Source organism: Stegodyphus dumicola, chromosome X2 (genome assembly GCF_044657685.1).
Source record: "Stegodyphus dumicola isolate Sdum_Otavi_A_Nest chromosome X2, ASM4465768v1".
NCBI lineage: Eukaryota > Metazoa > Arthropoda > Arachnida > Araneae > Eresidae > Stegodyphus > Stegodyphus dumicola.
In genome coordinates, this window is record NC_140781.1 from 82,973,332 (window position 1) to 82,994,993 (window position 21,662).

At 36.4% G+C, this 21,662-nt stretch overlaps 1 long non-coding RNA gene across 6 annotated transcripts in view; it reads left to right on the top strand.

Annotated features, from left to right (window-relative positions):
• Positions 1-21,662, top strand: part of LOC146992797 (uncharacterized) — a 170,910-nt gene that overhangs the window by 85,294 nt on the left and 63,954 nt on the right. For all 6 annotated transcript variants that reach the window (XR_015039085.1, XR_015039086.1, XR_015039084.1 and 3 more), the window contains exons 4-5: positions 13,181-13,298; positions 13,494-13,575. This is a non-coding gene — a long non-coding RNA (uncharacterized LOC146992797). The remainder of the gene's footprint in view (positions 1-13,180; positions 13,299-13,493; positions 13,576-21,662) is intronic.

The window sequence follows — 21,662 nt, forward strand, 5'->3', positions numbered from 1 at the left end:
TGGATTCGATTGTTGCATTCTATGCCGAAGATTCGTGATAAATTGTGTCATACGGAGATATCTTAGATGACGTTATCATATCACTGGGCAGCTTGAGAGTTGTGCCGTACACCAGTTCAGCATGAGATGACTGTAGATCCTTCTTTACGGCTCTCCGAATACCAAGCGTAACAACTGGTAGTGTTTCAGTCCAGTTATTGGTCTCGTGAGCCTTGAGAGAAGATTTTAAATGTCGATGAAATCGTTCAACAATGCCGTTGGACATTGGATGATAGGCTGTTGTGATTCTGTTGGTACCTAAAATGCGCGTAAATTCTGCAAAAAGTGCGGATCTCATTTGAGAACCTTGGTCTGTTGTTATGATCGATGGGCAGCCAAAACGAGATATCCAACAGTTGAAGATGGCTCTGCAAATGGTTTCCGTTTTCATATCCGGGATGGGAATGACTTCAGGCCATCTGGAGAATCTATCTATTAGAGTCAAAGGTACACGTTGCCTTCTGATGGAGGTAACGGTCCGACGATATCCAGGTGGATTTCTGAAAAACGTGCATCAGGAAAAGAGAATGTGACCAGTGGTGCTTTAGTATGCCTAGTAATTTTCGATTTTTGGCAAGATTCACAGGATTTCACCCAATTTTTTATATGACGTTTCATATCGGGTCATACACAGTGGCGTAGCTAGGGTGGGGCAAGAGGGGACATCTGTCTCCGGGCGCAGCATCCAGGGGGCGCCAAATTGATGCTACGAAATTTTTTAATGAAATGTTTTGCATTCTTGGCACACAGAAAGGGGCGCAAATTCTTCAGTTGTCCCTGGGCTCTAGAATCCTAGCTACGCCACTGGCCATACATAACGAGAACAAATAAGCTTCGTAGTAGCTGCAATTCCTAGATGTGACAGATTATGCAGATGATTAAAGATGAGTGTGCGAAAGGAATTCGGAACAAATGGACGAGTAATGTTCGTTGATATGTCACAAAGAATATTACCATCAGAATATTGCACGATTTAAATTCCAGTTTCAGAGATGATGTATTGTTTTTGAGAAGGTCTTGTACCTCCGGATCATGCCGTTGAGCTTCCGAAAATTTTTTAAAATCCAAAAATGGAGATTTTGTTATGGAATCAATTTCAATTCTTGAAAGAGCGTCAGCAACGACGTTTTTTGAACCTTGCACATGCCTAATATCAGTAGAGTACTGGGAAATAGAATCTAAAAGGCGCAATTTCCGAGGTGAACATTTATGAGGGTTCTGTTTAAAAGCGTATATTAACGGTTTTTGATCCGTATAAATTATAAAATTTCTGCCCTCTAACATGTGTCGGAATTTCTTAATTGCAGAATAAATTGAAAATAATTCCCTATCGTACGCGGACCATTTCTGTTGACTTTTATTGAGTTTCATAGAGAAAAATGCTATAGGTTCCCATGTTTGTTGAGACAATTGCATAAGTGTGCCGCCTATTGAGACGTCTGAGGCATCTACCTAGATGCTTAGCTGGGCTCCGGGAATAGGGTGTCTCAAAAGGGTAGCCCGAGCAATGGCATTTTTAGCAGCAATAAAGGCTTGTTCAGCATTTTCGTTCCAATTTAATTGTGGGGATGAATCCTGAACACGAGAACGAAATTTCTTTTTATTAATGTAGCCTTCTAACAATTTTATTAAAGGAGAAAGAATATGTGCTGCTTTAGGTATGAAACATCTGTAAATGTTAAACATGCCTAAAAATCAGCGAAGCTGAGTGAGAGTCGTAGGTTGAGGAAAATCTAAAATACATTTGACTTTGTCAGGAAGAGGTTCAATTCCGTTTTCACTAAGGTGAAAACCTAAGAAATCAATAGACGTTTGACCAAAGGTACATTTTGAAACATTTATGCAAAGTCCATATTCCTGAAGTTTGGAAAATAAAGCTTTCAAATGCCTGCAATGTTCCTCAGAATCTTTAGAGGCTATGAGCAAGTCATCGACGAAAGCATAAACACCTTCTAAATCCCGCGTGACTTCCATCTATAAAACGTTGAAAAGTCGCGGATGCATTGCATAAGCCGAATTGCATACGGGTACTTTCGAATAAACCGAATGGTGTGCATATGGCGGTTTTGTGGATGTCGGCTGGGTTAATTGGTATTTGATGGTATGCCTTAATCAGGTCAACATGACTAAACATTTTAGTACCGTGCAATGCAGCAGTAAAATCGGCTAAGCATGGAATAGGGTATTTGTCTTTTATTGTTTGAGCGTTCAATGCTCAATAATCTCCTACAAGTCTCCATTCCAGACTACCCTTTTTTGGAGCCATGTGAAGTGGGGATGCATAATTGCTGCTGGAAGGTCTCAAAAGCCCCAATTGCATCATAGTTTGAAATTCTTGTTTTGCTATTTTTAAGCGATCTGGAGCTAACCGACGAGGTTTTGCAACCACAGGTGGACCCTTAGTTATGATATAATGAACGGTGTTGTGTTTAACAGGTTGTTTAGGATCTGGTAATCTAGTAATTGAAGGAAGTTCTTTTAAAATTTTGTGATATGGTGTATCACTAAACACAGTTTTTACTAAATAAATGCTTGCGTTTTTCACGCAGCCGACGGTTTTAAATTGCGTTTTTAAATCTTTGAGACATTTGTTTCTGTGATCAGGCACCAATTCAAAGAAATGGAGAAAATCTGCTCCAAGAATGGGTGTACTAACATTTGCTATAAGGAAAGTCCATGTAAACTGTCGTCTTAATTTGAAATCCAAAGAAAGTGTTTTTTGACCATAAACATGAATAGTGGAAGAATTAGCAGCGAAAAGTGTTTGTTGATTAGAATTCCGTTTTTGAGAATTATTTGCTGGAAGTAAGGACACGTCAGAGCCGGTATCGACTAAGAATGAAAGGTTTGTTCTACGCTCACGAACGAGCAGGCGACGTGAAACTTGAGGCAAAGAATAAGTCGCCTCTATTCTTTGCTGGTTTCGTTTCCCCGCCATGAACAAGGTTTTGTACATTTGTCTTCTCTACATTTTTCCCAAAGCGTCTATGATATCAGCAAACAGAATAATCTCTCCTTTTGGAATTGCTTCTTTCCTTATTGCGATCTCCGCGATTTGGCGAGCGACTACGAGAAAGAGAAATGCGATCAATACGTTTGTTTAATTTTTCTATTTGTTTAAATAATTTATCCTCAAAAGACTGATCGACTGTGCGAGAAACGGCACAAGTCCCTGGGGTTGGATTTACTTCTAAAATTCTGTCGGCAATTTCTGCAGCTTTATCTACAGTTAAATTGGAAACCGCTGCCAAAATAGACTGAACAGTCGAAGGCAAACGTTGAAGGAATAATTCTAACATTACGTTATCAGGAACATTTAAAGATTCTGCTCGACGTTTCATATTTCTAAGCAAATCGGAAGGTTTTCGAGAACCTAATTCCTCTCCAGATAATAATTGGCGGAAGCACTTCCGCAGAGAACCCGGTAAATGTAAACATTGCCAACTTTGGCGATAATATATCAAGACTGGTAACCCAGCAGATTTATCCTATTCGCTTGTTCGAAGTTTGCAACCATTCCTCTTGCGTTCATTTTGTTGAATTATCACTGTTGTTGTTCGCATTTGCAGATTTATATTATTCTTCTCTTATTTATTATTATTTTTTCTGAATTTTTTTAACAATGAATAGATAGAAATATTTTCGTAGATAGATGCCGGTTCTCCTCGGGGATGAAGGAAGAAAATACGGCGGGAGGGGTGAATGCTAATTTGTAACAAGGCTGTTCACGTTGTGTTCTTAATTATTAACAGCTCTTAAGAACCATGAGCAGAATCATGAGGTTTCCAACCTCTAAAATAATTTGTTTCCGTAGGCCGCAAAAATGTGCATGTGCATTTTAAATAAATAAATAATGCTTTTATTTTTATTATTAGTTATTGTCATCTAAAATTATGAGAATAAATCAATTTTGATGGCGTAAAATTTTAACGAGATAATGTTAATGCTTTTTTAACAATAACCTTTCAGAGGATGGCAGGTGTGACATAAATAGATGATTAAATTGAAATCAAAAATATTATTGATTATCTAAGATGACAGAATAGTTTGATGCATCACCATGGTTATCAAAATTAGCAAACCACTGCTGGTGTAAGGAATATATTGTTTTCTGTGTTAACTGGAATTTAAGACAATTTTTTTTTCGTTTATCGCGTTTAACCGGTTAATTTCAGTACATTAATACTAATTTATATTTTTAAATGAATATATCACGTTTAACCGGTTAGTTTTACGTCTACATGCATATTATCTGTGAATTTTTACTACCACATGCTTAATATATTGTTTTGTTTGCTAACTTGAATTTACATGCACTAAAAATCACGTTAACAAAATATCACGTTTACGGTAAATAATCTGTTTACGGCTCGGATCATCTTCGATGAACCGCGAGCTTGGCGAGTAAAAATGCAACGGCGCCAACGGGTTCTTTCCCGAAGCGCCAACGGGTTCTCTGCGGATGAAAACCCTAATTGGCGAATTTCTTGCTGAGAAGATTCTTCTGAACGATTTATTAACTCTGTTTTGAGCTTTGTATATGGATCAATAGGGTCTGGTTTCATAAGTAAATCCCTCACTACGATGCAATATCTGGAGGAAGATGAGAAACTACATAATTATATTTAGTAATGGATTCTGTGATAGGTTTGGGGGTGGCAAGAGCAAAGGTACTTTCACACATAATAAACCATAAAGATGGGTCTGATCGGTTATAAACCGGAATTTGGACGGCATGAACTTCAGACATTGTGCAAGGTTTTTAAGCCAAAATAAAAGCAAAAATGTAACTAAAGAAAATGAAATTAAATGATAAGTAGAAAACAGAATTATAAAATGATCTATAATTACTACTCATCTGTGATCCGGAGGATGAAAACCGATGTAATCCATTACTTCTGGTTTGGAGATCTTGAGTGATGGCTTGTAGTCAAAACCGAAAATGCTTGAGAACTGTTCATACGGCCTGATTTAACACAGCCCGGGTTACCATTATGGTGATTCCTATCATATTGTTACCGCCAATCCTCGCATTCCATATCACAGATTATGTTCTTACTGAATATAAATATTAACAAGACATAGTGCACAATAAAAATTAAGCTTTATTTCGGAACTTCGCGCACGCTCCCCGACAGCCGGCCTGTTTCGCTCTGCTCGCTACTCGTAAGAAACTTCTCCTCTAGGATTGCCACACTTATCGCCATCACCACACAACTAAGTATGAAAGATGTGATAAATTTTTTGCCCTCGCGCCAAGGACAGAGGAACGTGACTGCAATGTTTAAAATGTGAAAACATTCTGTGCCAAGAACACATGAATGTATTTCGTTCAAAGTGTGAAGAAATAAAATAAGCATGGTGTATTAGAAATGCAATGAAACTTAGAGGCATTATGTTTATTTTTTTATTATTTTTATTTATCTTAATTTTAACTCTTAAGATTGTTTCGGAAATTAATTTTTTGAAACCCAATTATTATTCACGTATTTATAATACCCGCGGGAAAAAAAACTGTTTTAAAACTAAATAATACTATTTTTATCATATTTTAAATATTGGGTTATGTGATACCCCACGCACTCACTCTAGTAACTTTTCTTGATGCGACTTCCGCCGGGTTTAAATAGAAGGAAAACCAGATAGTAGGTGTGTTTCTTGAATCGCACACGTGAAGGTTGCTAGGTAGAAATTTAAGAACCGCGCGTTTCGGCCTGTGTGCCTATCTCGGCAGTTTTTGCTGAATCTTCAACTGCTTAATTAGTAAGCTCGCTGAATCTCAGCGGTATTTTAGAACGCGATTAGGTTAGTTTAAGATCTCAGAGCCTCGTGGATAGTGATCACGCTATTTTATTCATCCAGTCATTATTGTTCAGTTTTACGTTCTGTTTCAGTTAAACCGCCGGGTCAGCGTAGTTTGTGAGCGTCAAGTGAACGCAGCTGTTATTTTAATAGTTGAATAAAAAGGGCTTTAAACCCTTCTTACGTGTCTGTGTAAATTTACGCTTAGTAGCAGTCACTACCACAGTTGCTGACAAGTTGGGTCCACACGATACTACAAAGCATTAGTTAAGTTTTATTTCTTGGTATTCTTGAGTTCAAGCCCAAGTGGAGGCTTTTATGTACGTCCTGAGAAAGGGTCATCTGTGAACTTTATTTTGAGCAATAAAGGGTAATTAATCCTTCTTGAGTTTCTGTTCTTTGAGCTAAAGCGATTAATCGCTTATCATTTCTCAAGGTTCCACACGCTTAGCAGTAAATTCTAGATTAGAACATTACGATGGTATGACATACCAGCGTGTTAAGTTAGGCAATGACATTTTGAGACACCCTGTATATATGAAAAAATTCAATTCAAAGACTTGAATTTTAAGAGAACTCAAAATTCTACATCACGAGAAGCAGTGTGAGACATTGGAACAGCGTATGTAAAGCAAACAAAACAGAGTTTCAGGTTTCTAAGTGTGCGATGGCGATATAAGGAAAACAACAGATGATTAAAATTATGTGAAATAGCTGGTGTCGTCTCATATGCGATCAGGAAGAGAAGAATGATGTTAATCAACGAAGGGGAAAGTGAATATGTGGGCCAGAGGTTATAAGACAAGATATTTTTTTTAAAGAAAGTTGTTTTTAAGTCTCTGAATATCACTATATATGGAAAGAAATGAAAAATTTTTTACCTGATATTTTTCGTCTTAATTTCGCAGTCCGTGCATTCAAACTCTCCAAAGAAATTGTGCGTATTTTGAATAAAGATTTCTCTGATGAAATTAACCTAATGCTTCCACAGCATTGCAGTCGTTCTATAATATGGCTTCACGAGATTGCTTTTGCAAAATCTTATTTTTCCTTCCGTTAAATACGCAGCCAAACAGAAGTCGAGTGTATATGCGCTTTGTTTGAATCCTGTTGTTTTTAATACAGTATTGGAGCTCAATTTGATGAACACAAAACTGAGTGGATGGCTTGGGTTTATGTGATTACGACAAAGCCTCGAGGGCCATCTGCAAAGGGGAAGGGATGCCTTTGTGGAGAACATTCTAAAGAAAATTGGCTCGTAGATACGTTACACATGGGGAAAACCACGAAAACGCCCACGCAACTGCTCCGTTCGCGGGATTTGAACCTCGATTCGAAATACCAGTGTTTAGCGACTTTACCACTCGGCCACTGGTGGATGCGAAAGCTAGGAGAATTTATGTGTGAAGTTAATAATTATATTAAAAGCAATATATGATCAAACTATTGTTGTATTTTATACCAAAATCGATATTTGATTTCTCTGGAAGTGATTATCATAGAGAAGATTCTATCCACGGTTTGCCATCCTAGACGATTTAGTGGCAAACGCAGGGCAGGGGCGGGGAAGTCGAAATGGGCTGCAAAATTTAGGGGCGACAAAACTTTTAGAATTTAGTGAAAGAGGGATGAAGGAATTAGAAAAGCCTAGCACCGTTCCTGACGTAAGCTGATTATTGCGGGGGGGGAGACTGTGGCTACGAATCCCGTGCTCGAGCGCTGTTTGCCTAAGTGTAGGGGAGGCCTTTGTTGAGGACGTATTAAGGGTAACTGACTCGTATAAGCGTTACGAATTGGGAAAACCCACGAAAGCTCCCATGCAACCAGCTGTTCGCGGTATTCGAACCTCGGACTGAAGTACCAGTGTTCAGCGAACCTACCACTCGGCCGCTGGTGCGTGAATCCCGCGTAAGACGTGTCCTGTAATTGTGTGCACCTTTGCTACTTCCTAGCGCGCTCAATATCGAGCTGTCTGTGCTGTTCACCGTAGGCATCGTTCTCTTAGATCAGACGACTAACTGAATCACAGATGGATTTGGCTGTTGAATAGTCCTTTTGCATTATGTTATAAAATAGTGAAGGGAAAGATTTAAGCAAAATTACGAATAGTGTACAAATATATGTAGCCCAAAATAAAGATTTAAAGTTCTTTTTAGTCTGAATTCTTTTTCACAGACAAGAGGTAAATAGTGTTTCAAAACGCAGGAGATATTTCTTGTGTGAAGCGAAGAAAACTTATAAGTTTTGTTTTAGCAACTGTAGAAAATCTTATTTGTAGATTCATTCGATGAAATGTCAGAAAAAGAAGTGAAATTGAGTAGTTCATTTTTGGAAACAGTTTTCATTTCATGAAATAAATCAATCATTTATGGAAGAAAATTAATACCCAATACCGTCTATGAATCAACGTCGCTTTTTGTTATAAGATATGTAATAAAACAATAATGCTGAGGCTGAGTTATCCGAGTGTTTATGAATTTAGCAGTAAATGCACAGTAATATTTAGAATAAAACAGTTGGGATTCTAAACCTGCAACAAAATAACTGTAAGGAGAAGGATAGGGTGGAATGAGTTTGTCCTGATTTCTGAATACTCGGCTCTCTTTTAGTTAACAACATTTTCATTTCTCTGCGATTAATTAGTTATCCGCAGCCAGTTTCATTTTTGGTTTTCAGAATTGTTACTGCATTAAACCGCTTTGCAGTAAATAAGGCAAAAATACTTTGGGAAATTTCTATACAATATTCATTTAATAGAGTCATAGTTACTTCTGCCATTTACCCAGGCTCAGATGAATTTCTTTACTTTGAAACAGAATATTCCGTTAACTAAAATAAAGTCCAGGAACTGCTTCTGTAGCCTAAGGTTTTGGTATCTGAATGTAAATTTAAATTTCAGCTAGTCATATGCTCTTAAGTTTCGAGATGGCTTGAAAATTCCGTAGGAAAATGGATTCTATAGTCTGGGGTAAATTCATTCTGAAAATATCTGGAAGTTATTATTTCTTAACGTCCAATTCCAAAGCTTCCAAATAGTGGCAATATTAGATATTCATCTTTGTAATTTTTTTTCTACATTTCTTAAATTTATAAATTATCCTATCTCAAGTTTGCTATAAAACTTTTCCAGAAACACAGAAATTAAATTTTTCGTTTTTATTAGATTCAGGTCAACACCTTGGAGCTGATTTTGACCCAAAAGCAATTTTGTTTCCGATTTTGTTAAAAAGTTCTAACGGAATTGAAAAAAAATTTCTTGACTTTTCCTATTTTTATACCAATAACAATGTGTGAAAATATGATACGTTAAATACTTATAGATGTAATGTGTGGGGCCCATGTAAGAGTTTTGTTGACGATTACTGCAAGATAAGGGGCGTGCTTGGGCCAGGGAATAGAGGTGCCTTTAAAAATGAGATTTTTCTTGAATTTGCTTTTTCTCATGAACATAATGGCCAGTGTTTTATCCACGTTGACTTGAATTTTCCATTTTATAAGCCAATTCTCTAATGTATGGATGCAGTTTTGTAATCGTTGAATGACTGGATCTATGCATGAACTCTGTGCTAGCATCGCAGCGTCGTCTGAATACATAGCTAATGTTGTCTCGTGTGTGGTTGGTATGTCATTCACGTAAATAATTAAAAGCGTGGGTCGAAGTAAGGACCCTTATGGAACACCAGCCTGGATAGCATGGAGTTTGTGCCAGAAATTTGAACGTCGAAGTATCTACCGGTTATATAGGAATTAATAATGTTGATGACGTAGCCTGGGAAGCCCAGGGCGGGTAATTGGTAGGTGAGAGCATCCAGCAAAACTCTGTCAAAAGCCTTAGCAATGTCTAGAAATAAGCGTATTCAAGGATTGTTTTCCCTCTGATGTGTTTTGTTTTGGACTATTGAATGGAATGGCATGCAATACTACTGTAGCCAATGCGGTAGTCTAATGGGGCACATCTGGTTCTTTATGACTACACAACTGGTTTTTCGCATTGCCTTGCCGATAGTTTGAGTGTACCAGTCCGTTCGATTTTTGCCACCTTGTTTACACTCAGAGATAAAATTGATCTTAGGTGAAAATGGCTGGAAGAAATATGCGTAAATTAACAGTTAGTGAGGCCTACGAATATATGCGGCAATTATGGGAAAATGAATCCGAAAACGATAATGATGTAAAAATCAGCAATGATGAATATATGCCTTCAGATAAAAAAAAAAATATTTCCTCGGATGAAGATACCGTATCTAATTTTCCTGTTTAATGTACTAGCAGAAAAAACACTTTTAGGAAGAAAAAACAATGTGTAAATAAACGTAAAAAGTTATCAGATTCAAATTCAGATGAAGTGAACTCTGGAACTTTTGTGACAAATAATGGAACGTGTTGGGAAATCATCATTTCTGGAAGTTGTATGCATAGAAGAATTGCTGAACGTGATGTTTTCAAAGAAAAGAGTGGCCCAACCAGTTATGGAAAGCGAAATATTGAAAATGGCTATGCAATTAGTTCATGGAGGCTACTTATAGATGAGGCTATGCTTCGTCATATCAAAAATTGTGCAGAGGAAGAAGCTCACTGGCAACTGGGAAAAAATGAATGGTCAACAGCTTTGACGAACTAGATGCTTTTATATCAATTGTGTATGCTCGAGGTATATACAATGCAAATAATATATAGCTTGATAATCTGTGTTCTGATGTTTGGGTTTTACCTTTTTTCCGCGATACTATGGCGAAAGATAGACTCAGAGAACTTTTGAAATTTCTGCAATTCGACAAAAACATTACATGGTCTGAACACCTTCAAACAGATAAATTCTGTTTCAGTTCTGAAGTTTGGAAGAAATTTATTGAAAATTCGATAACTTGCTATAAATCAGGAGCATGTATATATATATATTAATGAACAGCTGTTTTCGTCTAAAGCCTGATGTTATTTCACGCAATATATGCCAAGTAAACCAAATAAATTTGGTATCGAGTTCTGGCTTGCCGCTGATGTTAAAAGTAAATACGGGCTCAATAGTTTTCCATATTTGGATAAAGATGAGGAACGTGCTTAAAATCTACCTTTGTCTGAATACTTCGTTTTGCGTTTGATAAAGGAAGAAATATCATTACAGTAAATTTTTTCACTACACTAAATCTGTCTCAGATGTTAAAAATGAAGGTAACTAGTTTAACTAGAACGATGAAACAAAATCGGAAAGAAGTGCCTGAATTTGTGAAAAAAGTAAAAATGTCATTGTACGATACATTGTTACTGGAGCATAATGATATAACTTTGATCAGCTTAAGTTTATCAGGGAAAAACCAGCAAAAATGTCTTATTATTGAGCTTCCTTCATCCCACTGTTGATATCGACAATAATCGCCTAAAAATGCTTCCAGAAACAATATCATTTTATAACTCAACAAAATTTGGTGTCGGCATTGCCCACCAAATGACTCGGAAATATTTTGTGAAGGCAGGATCAAGGAGGTGGCCAGTTCATGAAAGCCCTGTACCTAACTAGAAAGTGTTGATGTTCATTCTGCACTTCCAAAGTCACAATTAGTTCTTGAATTTACTCAATGATCATCCTCTATGTGGGTGAAGAGACGGCTCTGAGTAGACTACACAGAGGAAGAGCTCCAAAACCCCAGTTAAACATGTCATACACTCAGCTGAAAGCCGTATCCATCTTGTGTGCACAGATAAGAATTTGGTATATATACAGAATTCTCTCAAAGACAGCCATTATCATTTCCAGTCGATGTTTATCTTCTTTGGAATTGGTTATCATGAGAAGATTTCAGGCCACAGTTTGCCACTCTAGACGGTTTACTAATAAAAGCAGGCCAGGGCTGGCGCCAAAAGCTGTGCTACCTGTAAAGTTGCACCAGACGGTAGAATTTACAGGCGGCAAACCTTTTACAATTTTGGAAGAACCTGGATGCCAGAATTTAGAATTTGCAGAGCTTGCACCAGGCAGCAAAAAGCCTAGCACAGGCTGTGATGCATTCTCATTGTTTCCCGGGGGCGGGGGGGAGGGAGGCATGTTCTAACAAAACAAAACGCTAGACCAAGGCAACAAACGGATCATGTTGCGTTTACAGGTATCAGTTGCAAATAATATGCTCACGGAAAATTAAGCAGAGGGATGGTTTGAATTCTGCCATATAAACACTTTTAAACTGTGTACCAATTATTAGCGCCTCCCAGTATCACTTGGAGTTTCATTCAGCCTCTTATGGGCCTAAAGTAGCATACAATGCCCATTGATCGGAGGGGTACCACCCACATTTTCGAATCGTTGATTTAATGTATTCGGGGTTGAAAGTGCAGAATAAAGCTTAGAAAATAATCAATGCTAACAAAGCAGATGTACAAGGCGTACTTGGTGCTTACAACTCAGCCAACACTTATGGCGAGCTTATTGAATAACAGTAAGTTCAAATTTAAAATAAGCTAGCAGTCAAGGGCTAAACAGTTCAATTTAACACAAAGTTTTCTTGCAATCCAACCAGCATAAATATTCAAATACCGGCAATTATAATGGAAGACCGAAGTCTACAATTCTTATCTGAGTTAACAGCAACTTAACGGGACCTCGGGAGGCAGAACAAGCTCTGTTTTTACAATCTTAAAACCTCAGTTTAAATACACGCAAGCTAATTTGCATTCTCCTGTGGAAACAGAAAGAAGAGACAGTAAAGTTTAAACCATAATAACCGGTTAATTAACATAATATAATGCCACACATGTATTCTGGAAAACAAATGAAGGTCAACGTATTAATTAACACATATGCGTAAAACTGTTGTTTGATTTTGTTGGTCAGGTTAGGGAATGATTGTTGTATGAAATTGTAATTTGGTCATTAATCCTGGGTTATGTTTGTTTTCTCAGAAATGCTAGGCATCTGCACGAAGTAATCACTTTGAGAGCATTCCCTATCTGTTAAGATAATTTACCTAAGACGACAGCAAGAATGCATTTTTTTTTTTTTTTTTTTTTTTTACTTTTTTACATTACAGCATCGGATTATGTCAATGAATTATTTCTTTTTCAGTGCATTATCTGGTTAAAATATGTATAAAGTATAGAAGATTAAAAATACCTTTTTCCATATCTTCCCATTATTTGAATGCATCGGGATTTCCTAGAACAGATGTAGTAAACTTATTTTTTCTCTCAGTAGTTCGAGAACTACTTATGGTTTCTTTTCAAATGCTGTCATTATTGACATATGATGATATATTATTTTTCAAAGTTCATTTTCTGTCTTATGAAGTTTTCTGCTTTGTATTAAGAATTCAAAATTAGGATGTAACCTGTTTTGAAACATCTCTTTTAGTGCTGCAGTAGTGGTGGTTTTTCATTTCTTTATCCGATGAGGACTTCTTTCCATGCCTCTAGCTTTTCAGCTTTAGAAATCCCGAGAAAGCACCTGGAGGTTATGTTGGCATTATGCGGTGAGTGTTTTAATGCTGTTCCCCATTTTCTAGTGATTCAAAAAAAAAAAAAAAAAAAAAAAAAAAGATAAATTTTTCCAAATTACCAATTTACATAGGAATACAAGTGTTATTAATAAATTGAAGTTGATTATTTTAAATTATTTGCTATTAGGTTTGCTAGCTGTTTAATATTTATTCATTTTATTTTTTTAGAACTGAATCCTTTTTGTCGGTTGGATGACTGAAATTGAGAGGCCCATCTAACAATCCGGCAAGTACAGTGAATAATATGAAGGTGAAGAAATAAAAGTTTTTATGGTCAATTTATTCATTCATTCCATTTGCAAATAATTCTTTAAATAATTTCAATATCAACCTAATATTGCAGTGCTTGTTCTAATTTAAATGATGTTAAGAATAGTGTGAGATGCGTGAACTTAGTGATAATGAGTGAAAACTGATAGTTCGTTAACGTAATCAAAATAATAGTAATTATAATTTATTTGTCCAAATCATTTAACTTCTATTTATCGACAGTTGACATCATTTGATATATGCCAACTGTAATTAATTATTTCAGTAATTATACAGGGTGTTCCATAAATGTTGCGACAATCTTCTGGGGGAAGGTGGGACTGATCATAAATATTAAGATTTACATAGGATCCCATGCCCGTCATTGTCAAGGGTAAGTGGTAGTTAATGTAGAAGATGGGAAAGGAAACAAGAGTTTTCTTTCCCATCTTCTACCATTTACCTCTGTTACAAGAGTTTGAAACATTTATTGGGCATGAATACAAGTGGTGTACGACAGCTTGAATGTTACAAGAGATGCTCGAAGTTTGCACCATCAGACGCCAAACATGCCTAACACCAACGGGCTATTGATTGCCAGACATGTTCAAACACACTGGGAGTTTCTTTGATAGTAGCAGCTCCATTGATGCGGGGCTGATTTGTCCAAATAGCTATGAACATCTAGTCCAAAATGAGCAGGCGCCCCATCATGTTGGAACGATGTTTTGTGCCTCACATTTGCTGGAACATTGTCAAGCAAGTGAGAAGAGCAGGTTGTTCGTGGCATTCAACCTGGATGGTAAAAGAAACAGCCCAAATATGCAGGCACAGAGTAAACCCGCCCATACTTTAACTTGGAAGTCCTGCCACACACCGTAGGTGTTTTCTTGAACTCGCAAATGCTGATTGTGATAATTTAATATGCCATTCCTGTTGAATGTGGCCTCATCTGTAAACAACACATAAGCTGGGAAAGCAACATCACGGGACTTTCTTCCAGAAACCACTGTGCGGAAGACACACGTTCAGGATAGTCATCAGGGAGCGGTAACTGATCCCTTTGGAGAAAAAAGGGGTGGTAGGACTAAGCATTCAAGACATGCTGGACACTGACACGAGACATTCTTAATTGAGAGGCAGTGGCATGTATGCTGGTCTTTGAATTACTCTCCACCGTATCCAACACACTTTCTTGCCTAATGACCGAGCGAGTCGATTGTGGCCTGTCCTCACTTGTCCTGCCACTTCTTAATGACCCGTAGTCATGCAAATTTTCATGCAGATGTGCACACAAACTATGGTGTGTTTCATTTCTAAAATCCATAGTTCTATTTGGGAGAGCTTTCGATCTATATATTCGATTCAAATAACTACTTCAGTTAAGTCTTGATGACTTTTATTTACACACATCTTTTATATTATAATATACAGTCAAAAGTCGTTAATCCAGACTCGTCGGGACTTCGGCGATTCCGGATTATCGATTTTTCCGGATTATAGATCATCAGTTTAAATCTGGTAAGATCGCATGCAGAAATTATAAAATGAAAAATATGAAAACCTAATTTATGAAATAGAGAACAATTATGATCTAAAGGGTATCAAAATTTACAAAAAAAAAAAAAAAAAAAAAAAAAAAAAAAAAAAAAAAAAAAGCTTAATATTTATTTGTTTACTTTATTAAACATTTCTTTCAATGTAAGTTGTTTAAGTTGCTTCGGTTTTTATGTCATAATACATTCTCTTTAATTCTATAAACAGACATAATTTCTTGTTCAGTTACAAAGTTCCGCTGTTCAAGTCCTATAATTGCTGTGTCGAGAATGCCGACTAATTTGTCAATCGAAATTTTTTCGTTTTCAATAACCTCTGTCAGTTTCTTCGCTATCGGAATCGAATTATAATGACGAGGAATTCGATTTTAATCATATCAAAGATGGAGTACATCGAGATGAAATACTACATTTAGTAAGGAATTATAAGCCAAATAAAATAAAAACATCTGCCCAGATAATAAGGATAGTGCTGACAGATCAACTTCCAATTCATTGCGCGGCGCCGCGGCGTTAAAGATAAACAAAGTTTAGATAAACAAAGGATATGCCTTTATCCATTTTTTGCAGTAATTCCACTTTTTGTTTAATGGACTTCGAAACATACTTTCGCTTTGTAGATCCTTTACATATTAGTAAATATATATCAGAAATTCTATTTAACATAATCGAAAGTTCAAGCTTGCTTTTACAACGTTGCTCTATCAGTCTGCAAAAAATAATAAGCCAAATCCAATTCGAAGATTAAGGAACAATGCAATCTGCAACATTAACTGAATTAGATAATTTTAGCTTAGCTTATACCGTCCGTTATACATTAAACGCGCATTCGTAAACATATTTTGCGCACACGCATATTCGCAGCCGTAAAGGTCTTACACGCATGCGTCAACGCAACGCTTGCGCAGAAAGTTTGTAGCTTTGAGGTCCGGATTATAGATCATTCCGGATTATGGGTGTCCGAATTAACGACTTTTGACTGTATACATAATTTGAGATTAATTTCAAATCAAAAGATGGGGATTATCCCCCTTCATATCAAATTCTATCGAGAGAAACCGAGTGAGGGACCGCTCTCATCCAAGTTCGTTTTTCAACTCCCTGTTGCCACTGGCAGAAGAGAAACTTTCACTCATTTCGCGTTTGAGTTGTAACATTTCTCCCACCTTTTGATTTTTGACAACGTATGAAAAAATCAAAACAATTCTGAAATGAAAATTGAAATACGAATATAAGATGAGTAATTTAAATCTTACAAAAATCAACAATTTCACCTAGGCGTAACAAATATCTTGAATATTTTAATTTACTTAATATTCTGCAAACTTACATTCTTAAAACAACAGGCAAAAAATTCTTTTCTGAAAAATACTAGCAAAAGAGATTAATTCACTAAACTGGAAAATCAAATTGTATACAAAATTTAAATTCAAAGAAAGGAATAAAGAAAACAAATAATAGTGGTAATGAAAACAAAATTAAACTAAATGAACTTCTTTGGTTTCACAACTTTTCTGCCATATTTACTAAACTGAATGTTTTTATCAGAATTTTTAAGTACACAGTTTTTGGTATCAATTACTAAATCATTCCTTTTACCAGTATTTCTCGGAGATGTGGATGATTCAGTAGTTTTAAGGTCAAAGATAGATTCTTTATTGTTTATCTCCATTGGAAATATTCTTTGAACTGGTCTTAACAGTTCACCACTAGATGATTTTACTTTCACCACTCTGATGTTGTTGTCTTTTCCTGGGTATGTTTCGATCACACGACCCATAAGCCAGTCTGTTCTTTTCCTTCTGTCGTCCTCTACAAACACTAAATCACCTTTCTTGATAGTTTGCCAAGGTACAGTCTTTGGTCAATGTACTAATATACCAAGCTATTCCTCTCTAAATCTTTTACGAAATTCCACACGTAACTTTTGGTGGTATCGCCATCTTTTCGATAAGTTGATTTTATCCAAACTGTCCAGATCCGGAACACCTTCAGTTTGCACATCCTGAATAAACATAGATGGAGTGAGTGCACATAAATCGGTGGAATCTTCTGACTCGTATGTTAATGGTCTGGAGTTGATATTTGCTTCTGCATCACACAGGATAGTTAACATTTCTTCATATGAAAGTAATGCTTTTCCCAGGACTCTTCTCAATAATTTCTTGATCATCTGAACCAGTCTTTCCCACCAGCCGCCCCACCATGCTGTGGTTGGTGGATTTAACTTCCACTGAATCTTCATTATCGAAGAATTTCTGATAATTTGGTTCCAGTCAACAGATCGGAGCAAATTCCTTGCCCCTACAAAATTTGTGCCATTATCGCTGTATACTACTCTAGGCCGTCCTCTTCGTGCTATGAATCTTCTAAATCCGAGAAAAAATCCATTAGTCAATAAGCTTTGAATTAATTCTAAATGAACCGTACGATAAACTCCACAAGTAAAAAGCAAGATCCAAGCTTTTCTATTTTTTTTTAAATAAAGTGGTCCTGCTACATCAACACCTGTCACCTCAAATGCATAAGCATCTCTGACTCGATCTTCTGAGAGAGGACAAGGCACTGTATCTAGAGCTTTCGCCGAGTGTCTCTTGTACTGAACGCACTTCGATATGACTCCTTGTACTGTTTTTCTTCCTTTTATTATTCAAAATTTTTGACGAATATTGGTCAAAAGAACTTGAATACCAGCATGTAAAAGTTGTAAATGGTAGTCTCGTATCCTTCTTTCTACTAATTCATGTTTCGCTGGAAGTACAATGGGGTACCGGAAGTTTTCATCATCATGTCTTCTCAAAATCTTCGTTTTCAATCTTATAATCCCTTCTTCATCTTTGAAAGTAAAATGTCCCTTCAACTGTTCTTCACTAGAGAATACTTCTTGTTGAACGATCTTCACTAATTTCTTCTCAGCAATGTCCAATTCTTCAACACTCAGGGTTTTGCCATAATTTCTTCCTCCATGTCTACAATTATTTATGAATCTTAAAATCCAAGAAATCATTCTCACAATTTTAAAGTAACTTGAAAAGTAAATCAGATACCATTTTTCAGCGGTGATCTTAGCCAAAGTCGAAATAATGTTCTTTCGCTTTTCTTTCATAATTTCTTCTTCGTTAGTAATCACTTCCCTAGTTGGCCACTCTTCATCGTTCTTCATAAGCCATTCTGGCTCTTGCCACCAGCGAGATTTCACAAAACTCTTAATCGAACACCCTCATGATGGTATATCTGCTGGATTCGAATTTCCTGGAATGTGACGCCATTCAGATTCCGATGACAATTTTCGTATCTCTTTTACTCTATTTGCGACAAATGGCACCCAATGGTCATCTCTTTGGATCCAAGAAAGAGCAGTACTCGAATCTGTCCAATAGTTGCTTGGAACGTTGTCTAATTTGAGTGTTTGTAAAGCAAGAGCTGCGAGTCTGACTCCTATACAGCAGGATAATAATTCTAGACGATTTATGGTCATTTTTCTTAATGGACTCACTCTACTTTTAGCTAGAAGAAAATACACCAATACATTTACACTTGTTTCTTTTCTTAAATAAATCACACATCCATAGGCTTGTTTACTTGCGTCACAGAACGTATGAAGACTAAGACTTTCATTTCCATTTATATGTAAAGCCCTTGGAATTCTAATACTGGATAAAAGTGACAAATCATCAATCCACGAATAGAACTCTTTTCCTAAGTCTTCGGGTATATTTGTATCCCAACCAATTTTTAACAACCACGTCTTTTGTATGAGTAGTTTAGGTGTTAGCGTTATAGGGCAGAGAAAACCCATAGGGTCGAAAATGTGAAGACCGCAGACAATATATTTCTTGTAGTAAGATTCACTGGTTTGTAAGTAGCAGTCTTCACCTCACAGAAAAGGCTATCATCTTCTTTATCCCATAAAATTCCCAATACAGGTGTAGGTTCTATACTGTCTTCAGATTTCAAAAGAGAAATGTGTTCCCACCCTCTCAAATCGAATGACGCAGAATATAATATTTGTTTCGATTCCTCGATGAATCGCGTAAGTGTTTCTTCATCAGGAACAGATGTGATGCAATTATCTACATAGAATGATTCTTTTAAATTTTCCGCTGTTTCAGGATATTTAGACGAATTTAGATCAATGTGATGGCTTAATACAGCAGCCAATAAAAAGGGAGTGCAGTTCAATCCAAAAACAACGCATTTTTGTCTAAAACCTCAAGTTTCTTCTTGTCAAAGTCTTTCCACCATAAAAATCGTAAGAAATCTCGATCACTCTTATTCACTGACATTTGCAAAAAAGCTTTCTTATGTCTGAAATAACTCCTATTCTATTCTTGCGAAATCTTAAAATTATAGGAATAATTTGTTCCAGCAAATTTGGACCCTTTTCTAAGCAATCATTAAGTGAGCACGAATTTTTGTCTTTACAGGAAGCATCAAATACCGGTCGCAATTTCGTGGTCAATTTCTTGGTTCTTTTAATACCCCTTTATGTGGTTCATAGTGACACTGATTATTCATTTCATGTTCAGGAACTTCCTCTATAATTCCTTCATTTAAACAATCTGTGAAAACATTTTCGTAATCCTCGAATTTGCCTTTTTGTATCAACCTGTGTGTCGTACTGTTTAAACGCTGTCTAGCAATACCGAAATTTTGACTTAAACAGTTTTTTTCTGTTACCCAAGGCAGAGTTGCCAACTCTCCCGATTTAGGCGGGAGACTCCCGATTTTTGACCGCTCTCCCGCCCCCGATTTACAATATATTTCTCCCGACTTTTTCTTATTCTTAATATTTCTCATGATTTTTATGGAACTTGGCTTAATACTTCGTTATATGAACAAAAAAAAAAAAAAAAAAAAGTGATTTTGGACATCTGAAAGCAACTGAATTTTCTCTAGATTATATCTAAAGTGAAACCTTGCGAATCAGATGAGAATTTCTGCTTTGTGATTGACAGCATGCGTATCCAGAAACGTCGTTCTCCAGTTGTCCGATGGGCATCGAGCTCCACTGCGTGTCATCTGGCATATATTAGCCAATGAGCACAAAGCAAGCTCAAGGTCGTTGGCCGTTCTTTGGATGTTCTTTCGCTATTTCGTTCATCTTGTCCTGAGTTGTGTGAGTACACGTGCCTTTAGGAAATAGTTTTAGAAATTATCGTCTTTTGATATGTCTGCGAGAAAGGTGAAATACTCGTGCACGTTTCAAAAATTGTACACAGTTGACTTTCCTTCCATTATTTCCTCAAGGAAATGTAATAAATTTGCGATGTGTACCGCCTGTCGTTGCGATTTTTCGATTTCGTATGTTGGAAGAGCGGATGTTCTCAAACATGTGCGTACACAAAAACACAAGGATAACATGAGTTATTTTGAAAAAAACGAAAAATTAAATTTTTCTTCGGAAACAAAGGACCAAAAAGTTATTAATGCAGAATGTCTGTTCTCTGCTTGTTTACTGGAGCACAACCTGCCACTGAATGCATCGGATCACACTGCAGCTTTATTTAGAAAAATGTTTCCCGATAGTGAAATCGCTAAGAAATACTCAAGTGCAAGGACCAAAACAGGTGCAATTGTTAAAGAAATGGGTTTGAAAAATAAATCTTCAGTTATTGATTGCATTAAAACAGCTCCGTTCTGCCTCTCTACGGATGGAAGCAATAATACCAATTCAAAACTGTATCCAATTGTTGTTTCTTTTTTTAATCCAGATTCTTAAGAAATTGAGTGCAGTTTACTTTCTGTCCCCATTTTAGAAGGACATTTGACAGGCTTTAATATACCACAGCTAATTATTAAACTTTAAAATAAAATGCAGTCCCTCTGGATAATTGCTTAGCGCTTGGTGCCGATAATGCACCAGTAATGGTAGGCTTGAAGACTGGTGTTGCAGGCATCTTAAGAAAGGCAAATTCAGATTTGCAGATTATGAGGTGCACCTGTCACCTCTTAAATTTAGCAGCTGAAGAAGGGGCAGATTCTTTACCATTAAATGTGGATGAACACATTGTTGATTTTTTGTAATTTCTGCATCATTCAGCAATTCAACTGGCAGTTCTCAAAATAATACTGCAAAATATAAGCGTAAAGCTGATACAAATTTCTCTCAAAATAATAAAAAAAAAAATTGCTCAACACACGAAACATTTTCCGATTACTGTAAGTTTATCTTGTGAAGAACGAATATTTATGTTTTTTTCTTCAGACCTTAACAAAGCTTTTTGCCCTTTTTTTTTTTAAATTCATTTTGCCATCATTCGATGTTCTGAACACAATTATACAAAGCAGAATTCCATTAATTCATGTTTTGCAATCAATGATTTATGATCTGTTTAAAGACATTTTATCAAAGTTTGTAAAACCAGTCTGTGTTTTGTCTTGTAATTCTATATATGATGTGATTTATGGTGAAACAGAAAACCAGAAGGAAGATGAAGATTTGGTAATAGGAGCTGCAACTACAAAAGTAGTGGAAGAACTTTCAGAAGAAGACAAAAATAAGTTTTATCTTCATGTTAGAAGTTACTTC